Raw genomic sequence first — 16,740 nt, forward strand, 5'->3', positions numbered from 1 at the left:
AAAGGCAAATGTTTAAGGAGATGATTGGTGGTGAAGAACCAGAGCCAGCAATTAACATTGCTCAGCAGTAGATTGTTTATGAAGGGGACAGCATGATGTGGTGTGGGGAGGGGGTTGGGGGCCCACATGCGGGGGTGGGCAGGGGTGGTGATGTGCCATTTAAAGATGGGAGCAGGGACCACAGGAATAGGAAATTACAGAGTTATTTGTTCAGGACAAATGTAAAACTAAGGTGAAAGAACAGCTAAGCAAAATAAGCATGTAGAGATATTGTAGCAAATCAAGTTGGCTGTAAGCTACTGGTTTTGGTGGGGGGAAGGTTGGGGGTGTGGTGAGGTGGGAATAGTTTTCCAGGGACAGATGCAAAATTAGTATGCTTAAAAGAGAATAAAAGAATGTTTGTGGCTTGTCATTTACCCAGACAACGAAAGTAGAGAAACCATGGGAAACGTTGAAGTTGAGAAGCATTAGCCGGACATCTTGTGGTAGCCTCCCTACAGGACTTTCCAAGGGTGCCCAGCTGCTAAGAGTCCCTGCTGTCTGTGACCCCATCAACTCCAACTGGTCATGTCAAAGGGCTCATCTACCCTTTAGGAGCAGACCCTTATCAGACCAGTGCCCTCCAGCCTCAGGCCACCAGATGACATCCACCAAGGCCATCACAGACAATAGGGTGTAGCAGCCAGCAGGTTGCCTCCACTTCTGTGCTGTGGATGCATCCAGATGCAGTGTTCGGGTTAGGAAAATTAATAAATATTACCATCATTTCTGGGTCATGGGTGTTCAGTTACTTTATAAATCCTGCACTTCTGTAAATACATATGATGTCAATGAGAATGGTTTGGTCATTTGAAGGAGTTATACACATTCATTTATGTGCCATCTCATTGCAAGGGTGAACCATTCTCCCACTCAATCATCACTTTCCTTTGTGTCAGGGAAATGTATCAAAATTTTTATTGGAAGTGTGAGCTGGATGAATTTGTAACCCTTATTTCTTGAGAGCACATTGTGTGAGGGCTGCACAGCAGCCTACAGGTATAATGACAACAGTGACATTTAAAGGAGCAGAAGGAGGCCATTTGGCCCATCAAGTCTGCACCAACCACAATCCCACCCAGACCTTATTTACTCTGCTAGTCCCCCGATACTAAGGGGCAATTTACTATGGCCAATCAACCTACCCCACACACTTTTGACTGTGGGAGGAAACCGGAGCACCCAGAGGAAACCCACGCAGACTTGGAGAGAATGTGCAAACTCCACACAGTGACCTGAGGCCGGAATTGAATCCTTAGTGCAATTGCATGGCACTAAGGGACAGAAGGAATGTGGCTTTCTCCCTCTGCCTGCACCTTATTCCTCCTGGAATCTTGTGGCTATCAATGTGTCTCGCGCACAAGTTCCACATCATGCTTCGTTGATAGCATCATCATGTGGAAGCTGATCATCATTCCCCTTTTCAGATTCCTGGCCCTCCTGCTCTTCATCATCAAGGAACTCTCAGCCTCCTCCAATTTTCTGCTGGCAGGGGAGTCCACCCTTTGAAGGGTGCAACAGAGCACAACTATGTAGGAAACCTTCACAGGAGGGTCTACCTCAGAGCTCTACCTTAGCAGCCCAAACGTTGGAAGCGTATTTTCAGGATGTCAGTGGTCTGCTTGATGATGGATCACCTGCAGTTATATGCTTCATTGTACCACCTCCTGAGGCACTGAAGATGATGCACAGATGTCATGAAGTATCATTTGAGTGAGAAGCTCTGATCCTTAAGGAGCCATCCCTGTACACATTAAGGCCCTTTGAATGTTTGAGGCACGTGGGAGTGACTCAGGAAACATGAATCATGGCAATTCTAAAGGTACCCGGCACAAACGTGCATTATGTGCTTCTGATTGCATACCAATTGAATACAAGTTCACGATAAGGGGGGCAAGCTTCAATACAGATATGCAGGGGACGTTTTTTATACAGAGGGTGGTGGGGGCCTGGAATGCACTACCAAGCCAGGTGGTTGAGGCAGACACACCAGGATTATTTAACACTTATCTAGATAGCCGCGTGAACAGACTGGGAATAGAGGATACAAACAGATGGTCTAGTTAGGAACACATGATCGGTGCAGGCTTGGAGGGCCAAAGGGCCTGTTCCTGTGCTGTATTGTTCTTTGTTTTTTGTTCTTTGAATATTGAATGATTTTAATGAAAATCAGGGGCTCATGCCATGGAGCCCTCAAAGCTTCATTTCTGCAGTCGACTGTACCTCCAGTCTTTGGAAGCCTGAGATCGCTTCAAAATCATTAAATCTAGCAGCCTGTCTATCTTCATCAAGTGTGAACCTCGCATAATGATTTGAAGCAATTTTTAAAAGCAGCGTCTCAGCCTTTTGGCTAAGATGCAAATGAGATCAAGCCTTGGAGGAGAAGCTATTCCTACTCCAATCAGCTTGGATCATGTAGATCAAGCCCAAGACGGGAGGTGAGAGCCTTGTCTTGTCAGCTTGGATCGGGAATGTCTCAACTTGCTGAGACTCTGAATTGGACTTGATTTGATTGAATTGGAATAAAAACAAAAAAAAAGCCTTACTGTAGAGGGCATCTGTCATATTTAGATGTGGTGGCCTGCAAGATACTGCACAGGTTGCCTGTAGATTCCTGGAATGAGGCAGAGGCAGAGGAATTGAATGTGGTAGTGACCTTCAAGGTCCTGGAATGTTCTTCCACTCCGTGGGGTATTAGATTCTCCTGCAGCATGTGGCTGATGTGATCCATTGGTTTTTAAGACAAGCACAGATGATCACAGCATTGTCTTTCACTCATCTGCTGACAGGAGACCGTTTGTTGGTAACCCATTGATTGAGCAAGTAGCCCCAGTGGTACAGGTTTAGCCTCCTCATCTTCTACTTCTTGTTGGAGCTTCCCTAATCTAGGACCTCAAGTGGGCCCTCGTCCTGAAGCTCAGCAATGCTGGACTCATCTCCTCCATTCCATGACTACCATCAAGAAGGCAGCATGAGTGCAGGCTTCAGTTTTGCTTGCTCTTTTTCTCTGAGGCAGGATAGACATAACAGATTAATGAATCATGGGAAATGATGGCTGCGCTCCCACTTGCAAACAATCTGCTGCTGTTATGGCCTCAAGATATGCCTGTGCCTCATTTCTGATTCACCCTCGTAGCTGAGGTGTAAACTCACAGAGCGCGGTCAATAAGATGTTAACCCTCGTGCTCAACATCTCAATCCCAATGAAATTAGAAAACATTTGGAGCCATTGATAATCTGCACCACTTGATCAAGCTCACTCCTCCAATCTCATGTCTGGTAAACTGCACTTAATTTACACAAGGTTTATGACTGGATGTCCTTTTTTTTTTTAAAACATTTTTTATCCTATCCTTAAAGCTACAAAGTCAGTGCTGAGTGGACCGGGCAATCCCAAATCCATCCCTTGCTTGCTGCACAAACCAAGAGAGACATACAAGATCCAAACTGATAAGATAAGGTATCTTAGGCTTGTTCTGACAATCCTAGCTGAGGGACTGTTATCCATGCCAATTGGAGAATGCACATTAAAGGTTTTCATTGAAGATTTGGCATATCCACAGCACCTGTGCCGCCTTAATCCACAGAAGGTAGTTGATGCCAAAACATTGAATGTATTCAAGAGATGGCTACATATAGCACTTGAGGTGAATGGGATCAAAGGTAATGGGGAGAAAGTAGGATTAGGCTACTGAGTTGGACAATGAGCCATGATCGTGATGAATGGCGGAGCAAGCTTGAGCCAAATAATCTCTTCCTGCTCCTATCTTCTATGTTTATGGTTGTCTAGATTCCTACTTTTCACATTCACTTATGTTAAGGCTGAAATTGAAGGACTGTATTCTGAAACTCATGACTCCTTTGGTATCTTGTTATAGCATGAGAAATGGCAATGGCCCCAGTGGAACCTTCACAAGAACATCCTCCCCACCCCCTGTCCCCAACTCCCCATCCAAGGTTTGCCCAGTCTCCTCACAGATGCTCCCTCTCCACCTGGCTGTGCCATCATGATCATCATCACCCATCTTCCACAGGATCCAGCCTCCCCTCCTGTTCCTGTCATGATACTGCAGACTTAGCTGGTTGTGTAGGCTCTGACATTGATGGTGGGTCTGCTTGTAGACCCACCCATAGTCATTGCTCTGGTGATGCCTCTGAAACTACATAGCTAATTGTCAATCAGTAGGCCGAGAACTCTCCGAGGTGGGATTCCATCCTCAAGTGAATGGCAGATGTCCTGCCTTCAGGCAACTAATACACAACAGACCATTAAACGGCTGCGAGACTGCCGTGATCAACTGGGCTGTGTTCCCTGTCAACTTATCAATGGTAAGGCAAGGAACGACACTATCCAAAAAGTCCCGCCCTTTGTGATCAAGATGATGTACAGCTGATATAATCAGAAAGAGGTACCAATAGAAGCATAATTATGTTCCTTAGCAGTTTATCAATCAATGCAACAAGTAAAGAAACTTTCTGAGGCAGAGGAAATTGAAACATGAGTCCCATTCCCGCTCCCTTTACCCTATTTCCACTAAACTGGCTCCCATTATTAGTTTAAATTGTTAATAGTGCCCTCTCTGCAGGTACTGAACCCACCCCTTCAAATCTGCCTTCTTCAACTCACTCTGAAAAAAACTCTTCACCCCTTGTCCTGGCAAATCAATACTCCATCTCCAATTTTCATTTTCTCCCCAAAGTCTTTAAATGTACATGTGTTTCGTAAATCCATGCACATTCTGGTTCTGATCAAAGTCATCCTGTGTGACTGTGACAAAGCAAAGTATTTCTCCTTGTCCTTTGTAATCTGTCTGCAACTTGGTTGATCACATAATTCCCTTGATCAATCTATATCCTCTCTTGTCCAGCTGGGTGAGACTCCATCACATGGTTCCATTCTTATCTATCTAGTCATAGTTAAAGAATCAGCTGCAAGAACTTCCCTACCCACACCCAAACCATTATCTATGGTGTACCCCCGACTCCACAAAATTTTATTGTTGGCCCCCTTCCTATTTCTTCTTACATGCCAACCCCTTGGTGACATAATCTGAAAACATAATGTGTCATGTTCCACATATATGTTGACCACACCTAACTCTACCTGATTCTCTTGACCCCTTCACTCTCTTTAAATTGTCAAATTGCTTGTTTGACATCCAGAGATGGATGAGCAGAAATTTCCTCCAACAAATATTGAGAAGAGCAAAGCCTTTAGTCCCTGCTGCAAACTCTGTTCCTTAGCAACTACCTCTGTTCCTCTTCCTAGAGACTGTGTCTGAGGTTCAACCAGACCATTTTAAACCTTGCTATCAAATTTGACCCATGGGTGAACTTCTGTCCACATATCTCTGCCATAGATGTGCAGGTTAGGTTGATTGGCCATGCTAAGAAATTGCCCCTTAGTGTCCAGGGATGCCTAGGTTGGAGGGATTAGTGGGTATAATATATTGGGGTAGGGCCTGGATGGGATTGTGTTTGGTGCAGACTCGATGGGCCGAAGGGCCTCTTTCTGCACTGTAGGGTTCTATAACTAAGGCCATCTATTTTCAGTATTTCTGTAATAGCAGCCAACACTGCCCCTGTCTCATCTCAGCTGCTAAAGAAATTTTCCTAGATGGCTTGATTGGTCCTGGATTTGATTTTTCCTATGCATTCTTGTTCAGACTCCGATTTTCCACCCTCCATAAACTTAAAATCATCCAAAACTGTCTGTACTTAACTCAAACCAAGTCCCATTAACACAAAATTTCTGAACTTATTGACCTTCATTGTTTTCACGGTTGAGCAACATCCTGATTTTAAAATCTGTGCCTTTGTCTTTCTCCTTGGCCTCAATCCTCCCTATTTCTAATGCCTTGTATACCTCCACAAGCCTCCAAGATATTTCCTCCAATTCTGGCTTCTTGTGCATTTTTGCTTCGCCATTGATAACCATACCTTGAGCTGCCAAGGAGCAAAACTTCCCTCCCTAAACCAGTCTAACTCTCCTTCCTCCTTGAATACATTCCTTAAAACCTATTTCTTTAATCAAATTTTTGGCCATCTGCCCTACCAAATTCTTATGTCGTCAAATTCAGCATGATAACACTCCTGTAAAGCACATTGGGATTTTTTTACTACTAGACTCTAAATAAATGCAACTTGTATTAATAGAAATCACTTTTTAGTCTAATATTTGGAGTGGGTGACAGAAATTGACATGGGCTATCAGTACTGACTCTGGTAAGAATTGCAAGATCCACTTCGTTGTCAGCAGATATTGAACAGTCACAATGCTGGGATCAATTACATAAATGTTGGCTGGCACCAATACATAGGTGATGCATTATTTTATATCAGCATGATCAATAAATATGCAATAGTATTAGAGCTGATGATCTTTAAGGTAATGTGATACACTTCTAATACTCTGAACTATCTGGTATTCAAAAACACAGTACAGAATACTGAAATGTACCTCACAAACAAATGCAGAGAGACTTAACCATGAACAAATGATAATGAGCATCACCACATGAACAATAATTGAGCACATAGAATTAACACTTCTTATGGCCATTGTCAATTTGAAAGCTCAGGTCAAAGTCACAAATTTCACAGGATTTAAGATGCTATAGAATGACGGACAGTTAAGAACTACACCGAATTGGGTTGAGTTGCAGCAATAGTACAAAATCATTGTTCCTCTCTCTGATAATTTCACTGCAATGAGTGTTTCAGTCACTTTTTCAATACCAAATAACACATTTCCTGTACAAGCACTTCATTCAATGTACCTTGAACAATCTAATTACCAGGCAAATAACGACTGCTGTTCCTCTCATGGGAGAAATAAAGGAGTTGCAAATTTCCTAGCCTGGTAGGCCATTAAAAAGAGAAAGAAAAGTTAAGAAATAGGTAAGACAAAGAAATGCACAGAAAGAGAAATGATATAAAATTAAAATGAAGACTAAAAATAGGGAAAGGTGAATAATGCATTGATGTCTTTTGCCCAACCCTGGCACGGAAGGAGCTTCTCATTTTTAGTCATGTTTCTGCTTTGGGCATGAATGGATACCTTAGTTTAGATATACAGCTGAGAACTGAAAACAGCACACAACAATTTATCTCAATTTGGCCGCTATGACTTTTTGCAACTGCAGTCAGAAGATAAGTTCATTTGTTTTCTGGAATCACGTATGTCAATCCTTATTTTTCTTTTACATCATTTCTCTTTCTGTGCGTTTTTTTTATCTTTCCTGTTTAACTTTTCTTTCTCTTTTTATGGCCTGTCAGACTCGGAAATTTGCAACTCCTTTACTTCTCCCATGAGAGGAACAGCAGCCATTATTTGCCTGGTAATTGGATCATTCAAGGTACGTTGAATGAAGTGCTTGTACAGGAAATGTGTTCATTTGTGTTTAAAAAAAGTGAATGAAGTACTTATTGCAGAGAAATTGCGGGAGAGGGGAACAACGATTTTGTGCCATTGCTGCAACTCAACTAGACTGGGTGAACTTGATTATGCATGTTCGCTATTCTATCACAGCCATTTAATGAAGTTATACCCCTTCACTGATGTAGGATCATTTTCTCAATCTCCTTAGTTTTGATTTGACTTGATTTATTATTGTCATATTAGTATACAGTGAAAAGAATTGTTGGGCGCTATACAGACAAGGCATATAAAAGGAAGGAAGGGAAAGAGTGCAGAATGTAGCATTACAATCGTAGCTAGAGTGTAGAGAAAGATCAACTTAATGTGAGGGAGGTTCATTCAAAAGTTTGATGACAACAGGGAAGAAGCTGTTTTTGAGTCAGTTGGTATGTGATCTTAGACTTTTATATCTTTTTCCTGATGGAAGAAGATGGAGGAAAGTATGTCCAGGGTGCATGGGGTCTTTGATTATGCTAGCTGCTTTTCTGAGGCAGCAGGAAGTGTAGTCAGTATCAATGGGTGCACATATTGCTTGTGTGATGCACAGGGTTTCATTCACGATTCTTTGCCATTTCTTGCAGTCGTGGACACAGCAGGAGCCACACCAAGCTGTGATACAACCAGAAAGAACCGGGGAACCCTAGGCATCTCCAGCCCATCTGACACCTCCCCTCCCTGTTAGCGACATACCTCCAGTCCCAGACACCGAGGAGGCCAGCAGTCAAATATCCATGCTGCCCAAAAGCAGGCCTGGACCCCCTCAAGGTCCCGGCTCCCCAGGGGACGACCGCCAAGATCATCTCAGGCAACAGGGCATGGACATCAGCAGGCTGTCTCGACACCCAGACATAGTGTGAGGGTGAGGAAGATTAGGAAACTGGCGGCACTTGGTGGTCATGAGTGAATATAGGCATTAGTATAGATAGGTCATCATTGTATTGGATATTTGTTATTAAAATTCACTTTGTTCACCCACAGAGCCTCCACCCTGTCTGTTCATGCCACCAGGCTTCAGGGAAAACATTGTACTCGTCCAATGCCTCATCCCTGTGGAGTGTGAGGATGGCAGTGCTATGTCCCTCCCATACCAGCGATGCAGCAAGGAGAAGCTCACCCCCACCCCAACCCCATCCCCTTGCATCAAAGCATAACCCACTCATGTCTAACAGTGTTTTCTAGTGATCATGAGGCCAAGAGTTGTCGAGGTGCTGCCAGGCTGCCCACCTTGGCTGAAAGATGGATGTGAACCAGAATCTTGACATGAGTGGGGCATGTAGGAGCTGATGATGTATATTTCTGAGCCCTATGATAAGCCCATTCGATGGCTGGACACGTGTAGCTCTCTGTTAGGATGAGAGGAACATTGCTCTGTCCTCAATACAATTCATTAACATTGTCCTGCAAAGTTCTGCCAATACCTTCAGTATCCTGCCCATGATGCCTGGCATGAGAGCAGATGTTAGCCCCCACAGTGGGAAAGCTATTTATTCACTAGTCCTACTCATCCTGAAGTGAGACGGTCTGAGGCCATCCCGAGAGAGTTGGCTCAGTCGGGTCCTTATCCATTGCTTGGGGTTCTTCCGCCTCCTCCTTGATATGGCTACCCTCACTGCCCTCCTCAACAACCACCTCAATCGAGGACATGTGCTGCTCCTCCGTCTTCTCCCGATCCAGGTCGTCTCCCCTCTGCAGCACCACATGTGGAAAGCGCAAAAGACTACAACAATGCAGGGGACCCTCTGGCAGCTGTATTGGAGGGTACACCCCAACTAGTCCAGGCACCAGAATGGCATCTTAAGCCTACACAACCAGTATGTGTGTTGCAGTGTGAGCCTTGTTGTAACGAGTCTCAGAAGGTGTTTGTGGCCTCCACACTGGCATCATCAGGGCGTACCTACTCGCGAATAGGAATGTGCTGATCCTAAGGAGCCATCATTCCAGCCACTGCTGTCCCTTGAAGAAAGCTGAGATCTGAGAGTGTCCAATGATGTAGCTTTCACAGACATTCCCTGGGAAATATGCACACACCTGCACGAAGAGCATCGTGTGGTCACAGACAAACTGCACATTGAGGGAGGAGTATCCCTTGCGGTTCATGAATGGTGATGCATGGCGCCATAGAGTGCGCAGGGCCACATGGGAGCAGTCATTCAAACCTTGCACCTGGGGCAAGCCTGCTAAGCAGGCAAAGTCCAAGGCCCTGGCATCTTAGCTCACCTTGTCCAGGTCCAAGTTGATGTACAGGTGAACCCGCTCATAAAGGGCATCTGAAACCTTCCGGATACATTTGTTTATGTCTGATTTGGAGATGCCATATAGGTCACCTGTGCTGTCCTGGAATGAGTTACTTGTGTAGAAATTCAGAGCAGCTATGAGTTTAAGGGCCACAGGGAGTGGATGTCCTTCCATTCCATGTGGTGCAAGGTCTGGCAGAGGCAGTCCACCATCCCCAGGACAGACATAGCTTTGACACCACTGAATCTTTGACATTTTCAGATCTGAGGACCCACAGTGGACCTAGAACACTGCAGAATTCGATGGTGTGGAAAGGTGAAGTTGAGTTCGAAGATCAGTCAAGGTCTTACTAACTTGTTGAGCAGGCTCAAGGGGTGGGTCACCATATCCTATTTCTTATGTATCTGACATGCATAAAAAAAATCGCATTCAGGAGCAGTGAGTGATCAAGCATTGTAAAGCTGGTTCATTTCAGATATAAATTAGATTGGTCACAAAGCGTCCACAACTTGGATTCTATGAATGTTTGCCCAACAGACCCATTATCATGAGCAACAAATGATAGGGTCACAATTTACAAAATACAATTACAATTATGTTTTTAAGCAAAGTAGATTATTTTTGTCCGACTTTGTTCTGAGTTAATACTAAACTTCTTTTTCAAAAAATAGCAATTTAGTGAAAAACAATTAAATCAGCATTAGAAATCATTACAGCTGAGATTTTTTGTTTTGGCCAGCCTCCTACAGTTATTTTCCACATAATTATTTAGCTTGATGTGAATTACAGAAAAGTTTTAAAATGCTCTTATGTGGAGGAACTTGCATTCGTTTTTGTGGAAAGACTAAATGACACAACTCTTCTTTTGAAATGACAAATTTGCCTTTGTAACAGGTCGATCTGGTGATCATTGATAACGGTCAACTTTTTACATGCAACAGAGATACAGTAACATTTTTTTATTAGTCCTAATCTGTGACAGTAATAATTACAAAATAGCATATGGCTAAATGGGATGCCTGTTTTATAGAAGATGATCTGCTACAGAATTCAGAAGAACTTTCAATGAGAATTAAAATAAACTACTGTTTGTACAAGTCAAACTTCTCTGAGCAAATACTAGCACCCTCAGTGTTTAATCATTTTGTGAATATTCCTTAAAATTGCTGAGACCTAGTTTTCCAACTGTAGGTAATAAAAACACTACCACATAATATTAAATATGAAATGTAAAATGCCTTTGTTTTGGTAGTGGGATTTAATCACCGTTTAGGTGACTGCTGCTGGTATGAGTAAAGTAAAAATATTTTTACAGGTCTACTATATTCATTTAAAAAAGTATTTCCTTAAAAGGTTCGACAAGCCTGATGATTTCAATTGCATCACTTATTGCGTGGAAATAAAGACTTGTCTTGCCCCCAACATAAATATAATTATTGTATTCCGATTCCAAATAAACACGAGGCGCGATTTTCTGTTTGCACAGAGCTTTGAATTTGTTGGTGGTCTAATTATCCCCTTTTGATTTCTGCCTAGAAATGTGCCAGGGAACAGAGAGGACATTGTTCTTTTTTTCAAATTGGCTTGCTAACCTTGGTTGGAATGTTTGTCAAGATTATACTTACCAAAACTGGCCGTTGACCATTTGTTCTCTGTGAGTGTGTTCTTGTGGAGGCTGATACATGCCGTTGGAGTAAGTGATAACAGACGCACTCAGCTTTGCCCGGGGTCTGCTAGCAAGCACTGTTTTGTCAAAGTGCACCTGGTGAATTTAATGTTAGCTGTCAGTTGCTAGGTTACCCAGACTTGCGTCTCCAAGCTGGCAACAGGCAGGTCAGTGGAATGAGTACTGCACCAGGTGCAATCATTTGCAAAATTCTGCTTTTCATTGTTGTAGTATTATGTTTTAAAACTCATATTAAAGATGACAAAAGTTTAATGTTCTGTTTTGTATTCCCCTCTCTGTGCATTGTTTTCAGCACCTTATTTCTAACTTGAATATATATATATATAGTTTTTAAAGAGTTCTCTTTTTAAAGACAGCATTAGCTCCATCTCCCATGTTGACATAACCTGCAAATCTCACATGTGGTTCTGCTTATAGTTTATCGTTTTGCCTATAGGCACCACAGACTATATTCCAGCCAAGACCGTCTTTATTTCACATTTAGTCTGCACCAGACTTGGAGAAATTAGTTTTTCCTTCACGTCGTAGGAGTTCTACTGAATTACAGGGTGGCACAGTGGTTAGCACTACTGCCTCATGGCGCTAGGGACCAGGGTTCAATTCCCGGTTTGGGTCACTGTGTGGAGTCTGCACATTCTCCACGTGTCTGCATGAGTTTCCTCCAGGTGCTCCGATTTCCTCTAACAGCCTGAAAGATGTGCTGGTTAGGTGCATTGGTCATGCTAAATTCTCCCTCAGTGTACGCGCACAGGCGCCAGAGTGTGGCGACTCTGGGATTTTCACAGTAACTTCATTGCCATGTTAATGTAAACCTACGTATGACACCAAGAAATAAATTTTCAAAAAAACCTGCAACAGGTAACTGTGACAGGTAAGCTTGAGATTTAAGTTAAGGACAATACTTCCTTTTTTAAAATCTTGAGAACTGCCTCCATCCAAATCATGGCATCTGGAATGAGCATAAGGGTTTTGTTTTCATACAATCTGGATCATACTAAATTCCAGTAACAGCAAATAATATTCATAGGAACAAAAACAGTAGTCACAGGCACCCCGCTGTAATGTTCAGCTGCATCTTTACTACTTAAAACAAACTGTTCAGATTGAAAGTTTGATAATTGTCAGGGAGCAGGAAATTGGACACAGCTCATGGCAGCCAGGATTGGAAAAAATATATACACTCTCCAATCAATTTAGACATGTTTCAGTTTGGCTATGCAACAAAGAACAAGATGGTCCCAGCTAGGTGTTGTGAGGTACACATAAAATCTCGCAACTCTTTCCTCTTCCTTTCTACAAACCTTACTTCCTGTTGCCATACTGTTCAGACATACTTGTGTCGACTTTTCCATTATAGACTCTGGCAGCCACATTAATAATTGAAGTTACTTATATAAACATCTTGTGCTATAATTATACTTCCTGTTAGTGGTGATAGTAAAAGCTCATAAGCTCTTACCAACTCAAATGCCCTATTAGTGAAATGACTGTAAGTGTTCCTATTTAATTGCAAATAACATATCTGAGAATACCAATATACACATAGAATATATAGGCTGAATTTTGTGTGCCTCCAGTAGGCGTGTCTCCTGTGATGGGGGGTGAGGTTGAGGGGAAGGGTACAGAAAATAGGGTAGGTGCTCATCACCATCTTTCCACCCACCCAGGAGCTCCTCCCATAATATTGGGGAAAATGAAAATTGGCAGCCTGCTCATCATCTTAAAATGACTAATTAAGGCTCAATTAGCCTTGTTATCAAATGTATTGAATGCTATCCATGCCATTATATGATTGGTGTGGGCAGCGGGACAGGAGTGGGAAACTAGGTACTTTGTGTCAGTCTTCACAGTGGAAGACACCAGTAACATATCAAAAATTCAAGAGATTTAGCGGGCGGAGGTGAAGTGGTCACCATTACTAAGGAGAAGGTGCGAAGGAAAGATCTGAAGGTGGATAAATCACCTGGACCAGATGAACAAAACCCCAGAGTACTGAAGAAGGTACCTGAAGAGATAGTGGAGGCATTAGTAGTGATCTTTCAGGAATCATGGAGTCAGGGAGGGCTCCAGAGGACTGGAAATTCACTAATGTAACACTCCTGTTCAAGAAGGGAAGGAGGCAAAAGATGTGAAATTACAGGCCGTTTAGTCTGACTTCAGTCATTGGTATGATTTTAGAGTTCAATATTTAGGATGAAATTTCAGAATACTCAGAATTATAATGGGGGGAAGTCAACATGGTTTCATCAAGGGGAGGTCATGCCTGAGAAATCTGCTGGAACTCTTTGAGGAGGTAACAAACAGGACAAAGGAGAGCAGCGGATGTTATCTACTTGGATTTCTAAAAGACCACAGAGGAGGCTGTTGAAAAAGATAAGAGTCCCTGATGTTAGAAGTAAGGTACTAGCATGATAGAAAATTGGCTGGCTAGCAGAAGGCAGAGAGTGGGGATAAAAGGATCCTTTTCAGGATGGCAGCTGGTGACTAGTGGAATTCCACAGGGGTCAATGTTGGGACCACAACTTTTCACTTTGTACATCAATGATCTGGATGAAGGAACTGAGGGCATTGTGTTTGCAGATGATCCAAAGATAGGTGGAGGAACAGGTAGTATTGAGAAGGCAGGGAGGCTGCAAAGGACTTGGACAGGTTAGGACATTGACAAAGAAGCAACAGATGGACTACAATATGGTTAAGTGTGAGGGTATACACTTTGGTAGGAAGAATATAGATGTAGACTATTTTCTAAATTTGGAGAGAATTCGGAATTGGAAGCACAAAGGGATTTGGGAGTCCTAGCTCAGGATTCTTTCAAGGTTAACTTGCAGGTTCAATTGGTAGTTAGGAAGGCAAATGCAATGTTAGCATTCATTTTGAGAGGACTAGAATACAAAACCAGGGATGTACTGCTGAGGCTTTATAAGGTTCTGGTCAGAAAACATTTGGAATATTGTGAGCAATTTTGGGCCCTCTATCTAAGGAAGGATGTGCTGGTCCTAGAAAGGGTCCTAGAGATGTATTTAAAAGAAAAAGTTTTTCTTCTTTTTGAGTGTTGTGACTTTCAATGACAGACACAAAACAGACTTTCTGGTGTGCTTAAATTAAAAGAAGGAATAAATGTTTATTTTCTTGACGCTTGAAACATAAATGCAACAACACTCACTTCATTCATTCATTCATTTACACAAGGCACAGTCACACATATACGAAAAGATGATTACAGAAAAGGAGATGGTATGCTGTGATATCTTTAGAAGAGTCCAAATAAATCATTATTGTTGTGGTTCTTCAAGATGGTAATTGGAAGTGTTGCAGTATTCTCTTTTGATTCAGTGAAACAAAAGATGGTGGTTGGAGGTTCCTGACTTCACAATGGTTTATTCCATGCAACAGCTGGCTTATGGCATTTCCAGTCCAAGTTGTGGTAAAGCTCCTATAGGGAAGATATAATTCTGCAGGGAAAATAAATTAGTTACATGCCTCTGCCTATGTGTAAGTTTCTAAGCACAGTTCTTCCTTTTGCTGAGCATGATGTCTTCTCTCTGTGGCCTTTGCATCCCACACTGTACCTCGTTGGCCTTGTGAATTAAAGCTAGTTTCCATATGTGACCACAGTATTTATGTTCTCATTGTCCACACAATTGGTCTAACAGGTTAAGCAATTGCCACATAATGGGGATGTTTATTATCGCCATTGACATTCCAGCTATGAATAGCTTCCAAATATCTTTAGTTACATTTCCATCTTCTTGAGGCTGGCGAGTTGATCAGATATTGTTATTCTAAGTCAGTTTAATTGAAGTGGTAAAGAGTAGTCATCAGGCCTTGAGAAAGGTTGCTTGCATCTTAATGTCTTCCCAGAGGCATGCACAAACAGTGCTTCTATACAGAAAACAAAATAAGGTAAGCAGACACCCTCCCATCCCCCATCTCCCACCCCCGGAGTCCAGCATGTCAAGACAAATTATCCATATTCCATGTGGCCTTTTAGAAATAAAATGTCCATCTTCTTCGTAAATTCACAGACACATGACGCCAGCATAACAAAGTGCATTATGAGCCACAGAGTAGTGTGAAAGGCATCATGGATGGCTTTCATAAGCCATTAGAAGAGATGTGCATGGTGATGGATTGACAATTTGGGGGTATACTTTATTCAGAAATAGACTGATGTGGTTGGTGAGAGCAGGTGTATATGCAGTAACTTTCAGGGACAACACCATCAAATGAGCACATTTCTGACGTGCCTGTTGTAATGAGTATTGGTTTTATGTGATCATAATATGCATGTAAGCAGACTTAATGATACCAGTAAGATGTCTGGAACCAGGGGAATTATTGCCTGAATTTTTGTTCCAATTACTTAGCCATCAGCAGAGATGGCCCTCTCCTGTCTTGTCCCAAATCTCCAAAGCAGCTGTCTGAACATCCATGGAAACACCACAAATACTCTTTGATGCTGGAGCCTATGCTACATATTTTCTTGGAACTGCTGTACTCTCTGCGGTAGTGTATTGCTGTGAAACCATCGATTGGGTTAAGTGCAAGGAGTAAACTTTTCTGAGTAACACCGACATCTTCACAATGCTGCAGACTGTCCTCCATGCCAGCACTTACATTTATCTGAAAGCTTCCCTCTTATAACAGAAGGTCTCATGAAAGTAAATCACAGTCTCTTTAGCCACAGGATAACAGAGACAAACAAAGTACTTTACTGACGTTAATTTTTAAACTTACTTTTTATTGTGCTAGAAACAACATGTAAGGGGATCTCAGAAAGGATTTCCCAATAAATTGCTTTCAACTAAAACTAGACGTTTGATTGGATTTTTTTGTTGCAAATTAAGATGCTTTTCCCCCACCATGGTATTTAGAATGATAATTGAGTGATATACCTGTAATTGTTAAACAAATCTACCATTTGTCTTCATTCATTAATGATAAATAGCTATTAGGTCAAATGATGTTAGCTGCAGTGGTGTGTTGCAAGCTTCTTGGACACAACTCAGAAAATATCATAAGAAATCAGAGTAGGATTAGGTCATTTGACCCATCAAACTTCCTCTGAAATCATGGCTGATCTGACAGGGGTCTTAACTCCACTTTCCTGCCTGTCTCTAAAACCCTTGACAATCAAAAATTTATCCTACTCAACTTCAAGTATATTCAATGAACCAGTTTCACTGCTGTCTTTGGAAGAGAATTTGAATGAAAAAAGAAATTTCTCCTCATCTCTGTATTAAATTGGAAATCCCTTATATGAAATTGTGCACCTCCAATTCTAGATTATCCAATGAGAGGAAACATCCTCTCAGTATCATCCTTTCAAGCCCCCTCAGAATCTTATGTTTTAATATAT

The sequence above is a fragment of the Carcharhinus amblyrhynchos genome, chromosome 12, assembly GCF_965287045.1.
Source record: "Carcharhinus amblyrhynchos chromosome 12, sCarAmb.v2.hapA, whole genome shotgun sequence".
Classification (NCBI taxonomy): domain Eukaryota; kingdom Metazoa; phylum Chordata; class Chondrichthyes; order Carcharhiniformes; family Carcharhinidae; genus Carcharhinus; species Carcharhinus amblyrhynchos.